The following is a 7,316-nucleotide window of genomic DNA, read 5'->3' as shown; positions in this document are numbered from 1 at the left end:
GACGAGGTGGCTGTCCAGCGCCCTGTGGGCGGTGGTTCCTGTTCTTCTCCTGCATTATCGTCCATACCGTCGATATCTTCTGAGTCGAAATCAAGCATGTTGGTTAAGTCGTCGACAGTGGCTATTAAGTGGTTGGTGGGTGGGGAACGAATTTCTTCGTCGTCGGCTTCCCACTCAAGCCAGACATAGTTCCGCCAAGAGTCTCCTGACAGGAAGAGAGATTTCAGTGTATTTAGCACGTCGCCCAAGGGCGAGTGCTGAAAGATATCCGTGGAGGTAAACTCCATGATCGGTGCCCAATCAGATTCGATAGGCACGGATGTACGCGGTTCGGAGCCTATGGCCGGAGAAGAGTCCGAGGGTCCGATGACACATACCTCATTGGAGGCGAAGTCTGTGTTCGTCTCTATTGCCGAAGAGTGTGCGGCCTCCGCGGTGGGGTCTATCCACCCGTCCTCGGATGGCACGATCTGCTCAGGATCTAAGGCCAGGGCAGCTGCAGGTGTGCTCTCCTGAACACCGTTCGATGGCAGGTCTAAGCCATGCTCATCGTGACTGTACGGCGCACCTGTCGTGGGTTCGAATCCGTCGAAGATCAAGTCTCCGCGGATGTCGGTGGTGTAGTTCAAGCTTCCAAACCTGACCTGATGGCCAGGGGCGTAGCTATCGATCTGCTCCAGATGGCCAAGCGAGTTGGCCCGCAGTGCGAAGCCGCTGAACACGAAGATCTGTCCGGGGAGGAAATCCTCACCCTGGATTGCATCGTTGTAGATGATTGAAGGAGCCATCGAGCCTTATCGTGACGACACAGTGGAACTCTAATGAAAGCACCAATGTCAGTGTCAAAACCGGCGGATCTCGGGTAGGGGGTCCCGAACTGTGCGTCTAAGGCTAATGGTAACAGGAGGCGGGGGACACAATGTTTACCCAGGTTTGGGCCCTCTCGATGGAGGTAATACCCTACTTCCTGCTTGATTGATCTTGATGATATGAGTATTACAAGAGTTGATCTACCACGAAATCGTAGAGGCTAAACCCTAGAACCTAGCCTATGATTATGATTGTTGTTGGTCCTATGGACTAAACCCTCCGGTTTATATAGACACCGGAGGGGGCTAGGGTTACATAGAGTCAGTTATAGAGAAGGAGATCTAAATATCCGAATTGTCAAGCTTGCCTTCCACGCAAAGGAGAGTCCGACCCGGACACGGGACGAAGTCTTCAATCTTGTATCTTCATAGTCCAACAGTCCGGCACAAGTACATAGTCTGGCTGTCCGAGGACCCTCTAACAGGACTCCCTCACCTGTCCCTGTAAGTTAGTGCCACTTTGGGTTCACGACTAGCCATGTCAGCCCGGACTCCTTGTCATATGGATGATAGCGACACTATCATATACGTGTGCCAAAAGGCACAAACGGACCCGGGCCTGGTAAGGCGACACCCGTGGGGATACCGTGTGTGAGGACGCAAAGTGATATGAGGTGTTACATGCTAGATCGGTGTGGCATTGAGTTGATGTCCTGACAGCATTGCTTGCGAGCAAGCTGGCCAGGGCGGCGACGACCATGAGATGCTCTTCGTCCTGGGCGTCGGCATCGGTTTCCTCCTCCAGTAGCGCCGCGAGCGCCTCTTCGTCGTCTGAATCCATCGTCGAGCAGACGAATCTCTGAACACCTGGTGGGCGTGGTAGGCGCGCGGCCGGAGCGCCGAAAAGCTCGCCCAGGAACGGGGTGGAGGACGCCACGGCGGAACCCTCTCTCTTTTCAGGCGGGGGAATGGTCTATCTAGCGGTGGCAGGGGTGGTTGGCGCCGGGGTCGGCAAGGCGGCGGGAGGGCGTGTGCGCGGGGGAGGGGGGCGAATCTGGACATGGAAGATGCATTTTCGCCTGGCGTGGTTTTCTCTTCCGCCGGAGCCCCAAGCGCCACCGAGTGCGCTGGGTTCGGCCTGGGACCACCGGGCACAAAAATGGGCCGAGCCAACGGATTTCGGCATCTTGAGGCCGCGACTAGGGTTTTTTTTTTGGCGCCGACGTGAAAAAAGTCGCACTGGAGGGCCTGTTGAAGGCGCGGTTGGAGTCACGCCATCTTGGCATAGAAAAATGAAGACTGTTCGTTTCATTCAGCGGACCAATTGCGCTGAATAGTAGGAGCCTAGGGGGAGATCCGCGGGACAGTCACAAGAGCAAAATACTTACACTCTTAGCGGCCTTCACCATAAGACACTGTAATTTTGCCATATCTTTTTACGACCCCGTTTGTAATGTCAGATAAAACTGTAATCTGTTAATGTAGTGTGCGTGACCCGCTCGACTAATCAATGCCTCTCGTGCTTCAAGTTCAAACATGGTGGTGCAGCTGACTCGGCAACGCACATGTACTTAGCATGACCTCGACTGAACACTACCTTCTCTTTTCTGGAATTGACTCAACAATAGTTAATCACGACAGTCGGGCGAACCGAGAAAGTAGATGAGCGTGAAGGAGTTGGCACATTGCATACGTTAAAGAATGGAAGTTAACTTCCTTTTTGTGCGCTTGCTCCCTCCCTCCATAATCTCACAAGAAAGTGTACTTCTGGCCGGTTCTTGCCATGGAAAACAAACAAATCTCCGGAAGAACTACTGTACACTTGTATTTGAGATGTCGAGTCAAAACAGAGCAAACAATCCCGAAAGAATCAGCCGGTCGTAGCAGAAATTACTCGTGTATTCACAGATCTACGCTACAACAAACATACTACATATATATTCCGCAGCTACCGCTGGAAAAATCAACTAAAACTCGAAACTGAAGAAACTGTCCGTTCTGAATATCTCAGTACACGGTGTAGAGCAGCCCCTGGCGGCGGCCCTCGTCGTCGTCGTCGCGGCGCCTCGCGTACGCGCGGCGCAGCCAAGCGACGTGGGCGGCGACCTCGCCGGAGACGACGGCGCAGAGCTGGGGGAGGTGGCGGGGCAGCCAGAGGTTGAGCGGCCACAGCAGCGGCGCCGAGGCCTGGAACACCTGCACGAAGGCGAACGCCAGGAGGTGGATCCCCATCGCCGGGAGCCCTGGGACGCTGACCGACTCCCTGCGTTTGCGCGGAGCTGCGGCGACGGCGAGCTAGCAACAAATGTGTTGGCTTCTTCGGAATGGCGATGTCTGTTCCGATGCTGCTGCTGGTGTGTGGTTATGCTTCTGCCGGTGACGGGTGGGAGGGGGTTGCGGCCTTCCCCGGGAACGACCTTTTGTTCTAGTTGCGCGCGCTCAGACAGAGAACCTGGATACACGGTGACGAGCAATATGACGTCTCGACTTGCCGTTATCCCAAGGTTTTTTTTTAACACAATACGGACGCAAGCGCTCATATACACGCGCATATGCTCATCCCTATGAACGCACACACGCGCACCCCACCCTTATGAGCACCTTCGAAAGACTGAGCCGGCATATCATCTTGAAAATTATGAAGTCACCGTAGGCACCTCGTCATCGACGGAAACGTCTCCTCCCACTGAATGTGCATCGCCGGAGACCCTGAAATAAATCTAAAAATAAATGCGAGCACCAGAACTTGAATCCTGATGGACTGGAGATACCACAATCCCTTTAACCATCCAACCACAGGTTGGTTCGCGCCGTTATCCCAAGGGTTGAATCGTGGAAAGATGTGATGGCTCCTGCTACTGCTGGCGGGTCGTCCGGGCCTGATTGACAGTCGACTGGTCGACAGAGGACAAATATGTGGGGGGCATATTTTTTAATCCCAAACTTTTTATAAATGTCGTAATTTTTTCGAATGGTATGTCATTCTTTACAAATTACACGAACACTTTTGTACTGTTGGTCAAAATATTTTTAAACGTGCGTACATCTTTTAAATATCACAAACGTTTGTTTGAATGCTATGGCCAATTTTGAAAAGTTACACATTTCATTAACTTTCTTTAATGCAAGGTGAGAATTTTTTTAAAATCGAAGTAACGTAATTTTTTAAATATATAAAATATCAGGCTGGCGCATTGGATATGTATACGTTCTCTCCTTATTTTTTGTGAACAATATGGATATGTTCTCAACCAGCATGTTGCCCGGGCATCGCAAGAACAAGAAGCCGGCTCATCTATTTGGCACACACACGCCTCCACAGACCACAGCTCCATGTCGACGTCCACGCTGGCAGGCAGGTGGCAGCTCGCTATAGATCCCCGGCCACCGGCCCCGTGCCGGCTCACCCGCCAGTGCTACTGCAACGGGCAAGTAAGAATCGGACAAATTTGTTGTTCGGAACGGTGACCGGCTCGTCGCTGCTGTTTTGCAGATGCGGTTTTGCTTTCTGCCGGCGGCCGGCCTGGCGGGAGGTTGTGGCCTTCCCCTGGTGAGGGCCAACGGATGACTGATTGTCCTCGTCAGCTGACTCGAACAGCCGCTCAATTTATTATACTACAAGAGCACTCTAAAAATGACGATCAAACCTTAGATATTTGATTTGTTTGTTAGAAGAATTTAATGATGTACTTAACGGTACGGTGAACGTGGGATCAAGGAAAGATTCCAGTTTCATTGTCAAAGAGGCGTGCGCACTCGAGATAGAAACACAAGAGACAAGACAAAATAGTGGGTCCTACTAGGATCTCTCACTGGACCAAGACTCAAAACAAATCAAGTCGACAAAAAATTCATGAATAAATGAATATGGCAGAAAATTTATAAGAACATATGCTCGCCGCTTCTTTTACTATAAAAAGCATGCTGAATTTTTCTTTCAAAGCCAAAATTTTCTAGTATGCCTCACAAAATTTTATATGAAAATGTATCAAAATATACAATACCAAATCGGTATTACTAGAACCAGCATGAAACATATTAACGCCTCTCATGCTTCATGTTCAAGCATGGCAGTGTAGCTGACTCGGCTACGCAGAACTAGTTTTCTTTCTTTCAAATTGACTGGATACTAGTAGTTAAATCACGACAGTGGGATGAATCGAAAAGTAGATTGAGCGTGAAGGATGACACATTGTATACATGAATGGAACCAGTTAACTTGTTCTTTTTATATGCGTGCTCCCTCCTCCACGTATACATGAATGAGGTGAACTCCATGCTACTTGTATGCTTCTGGGAAATGTAGCGGTACCCAGTGTTGGAGAGACTAGGATTCCGCCAGATTTTCATGCATCGGTCTTCCTATCCGCGAGGTACTCTGATCGCATGCCTCAAGCATGTGTGTGTACCTGATTAACCAATGCACATATATATTTAGTATGATCAAGACTGCACAGTAGTAACTCATGACAGATGGATGAACTGACAAGTAGACGCGAGTGAATGAGCTAACACAATGTACACATGAATATAAATTCAACTCCTTTTGTTTTACACTTGCTCCATCTATATAATCTAAGAAGAAAGCTGGTTTGGTTCTTGCCATAGTGCCATAGGAAGTGAACTGAACTTCCAAAGTAAGAACTCTACTGTTGTATTTGAGATGTTGGAGCAAACCGAAGCAAAGAAATAACCACATTGTTTGACACATAAGATGCAATTCGGGGGACAGCCGAAGGATGGCCGAAATGATTTGAGACTGCCGACATTGAGGTTGGTGCAGTTGGCATTGCGTGCACGCAACAAGTAGAGGACGATGCGTCTCCGTGCTACTTTTTTTTTAAAAGGAGGAAGACTCCCGGTCTCTGCATCTAGACGATGCATGCAGCCATTTTATTAATTATTCACAAAACACCTTACAAAGAAATACAACAGTAAGTCTGAAGCCATCTTCTAGGCAACATCTGTCGCTACTTCTATCCAGTTGGTGAAGGGATGCTGATAGTCCGGGCCTAATACCACAGACCTTGCAGCCAAACCTAACATCTAAGACCTGAGGCCCCAACCAAGGCACTTGCTGGGTATGGGGCACACACCGGTCCGACGTACTGTCAAAGGCCGCCGCCGCCAACTACCATCACTCCATCTTCAGAGCTGTACTGACGCATCATCCTTACCCGGTCTAGCTGCCGTCGACGCCACCACGTCGCCCAATGGCACCGCCTCCCTGCGTGCGAACTGCTGAGCACGTCGCGGTCGCCGCCGGTACCCCTCGACACCATGCTGCCAAGTACCACCAGTCGACAGAGCTTGAAGTCACTGGAAGATCTGTCGTGCGTAGCACCTGCCTACTAGGCATGACAAAGCGTAGCACCTGTCGGCCAGGCATGACTTGACATCTCAACCGAAGCTCCGTGCAAGACGAAGCCGCTCCACCTCCTGCCTCTAACATCCAGCGCTGCTCCACAAACGATGCTCCCAAGAGAGAAACAACACCGTAGTGCTACCATCGTCCGATCTGGAAAACCAGATCCTAGGGTTTTCCCCGGAGCAGCACGAGTGGGTCAACAGTAGTTACAGGACGATGCCTTCATCAAGGTAACGACGCAGACCGCCGCCATCGTCCGCCGTCGGCTCAGTTTTCACCGGCATCTATGTCTCCCCGACTCGCAGCCGGGACTAGATTGCAGATCTCGAGATCTGCTCACCCAGCCTCAGGCCGACCACCTCCGACATAGGAGATGAACACCACCGCCAAGCCCAGGGGCACCGTCCCGGGTGCCCGCATGATGCAGATCAAGACCAAGAGCATCACCGCGATCCGAAGCCGAACCGGAGGTTGAGTGACTGCAACATGGCCGCCACCGCCACCCGCTGCGACTACAGACCCGCTGCCACACTTTAGCCATCCGGGGAGGAGGAAGGCGGGGACGCCCCAGCGCGGCGGCGCTGCACGGGAGCGGGTGTAGGGAGGAAGGATCCGGCGGCGGCTCTAGATCGGATCGCGATCACCTCCTGGTTGCTAGTCGCTAGGCGTCTCCGTGCTACTGGACTCCACTTTACTTGTATGTTGATGTAGTTCCGTAGGGTAATAGGATTTGCTAGGTTTTTACGCATCGAGCTGTCTGTTCATGATGTAGCTTAGGTTCAGAGATATGTTGAATAACCATATCAGGACAAGAAAGTATGAAGTTTGCAGATCAAAGCAATGTGATATGTCGTTTAACGTGTAGCCTACTGGCCTACCCGGAGTAACAAGCTCCGCATGCACTGTCACATTTTTTTTAACCCACATTGATTGAAATTACACCGGTCCATTAAAAGGAACAACAACAACAAAAACAACAACAACAACAACAACACAACAACGGTGTATGTTGTAGAGAGCAATTTTATTTTCTGTAATTAGAAATACAGGTTTCGCTCATAAGTTCGAACGGTTGAGAGAAGGTGAAGGCTATTACAAATGCTAAGAAGTTAGGCCATCTTGGTATAGGAAAAATGAAC

The sequence above is a fragment of the Triticum aestivum genome, chromosome 2B, assembly GCF_018294505.1.
Source record: "Triticum aestivum cultivar Chinese Spring chromosome 2B, IWGSC CS RefSeq v2.1, whole genome shotgun sequence".
In the NCBI taxonomy this organism is placed as follows: Eukaryota; Viridiplantae; Streptophyta; class Magnoliopsida; order Poales; family Poaceae; genus Triticum; species Triticum aestivum.
This window is presented reverse-complemented; position numbering follows the sequence as displayed.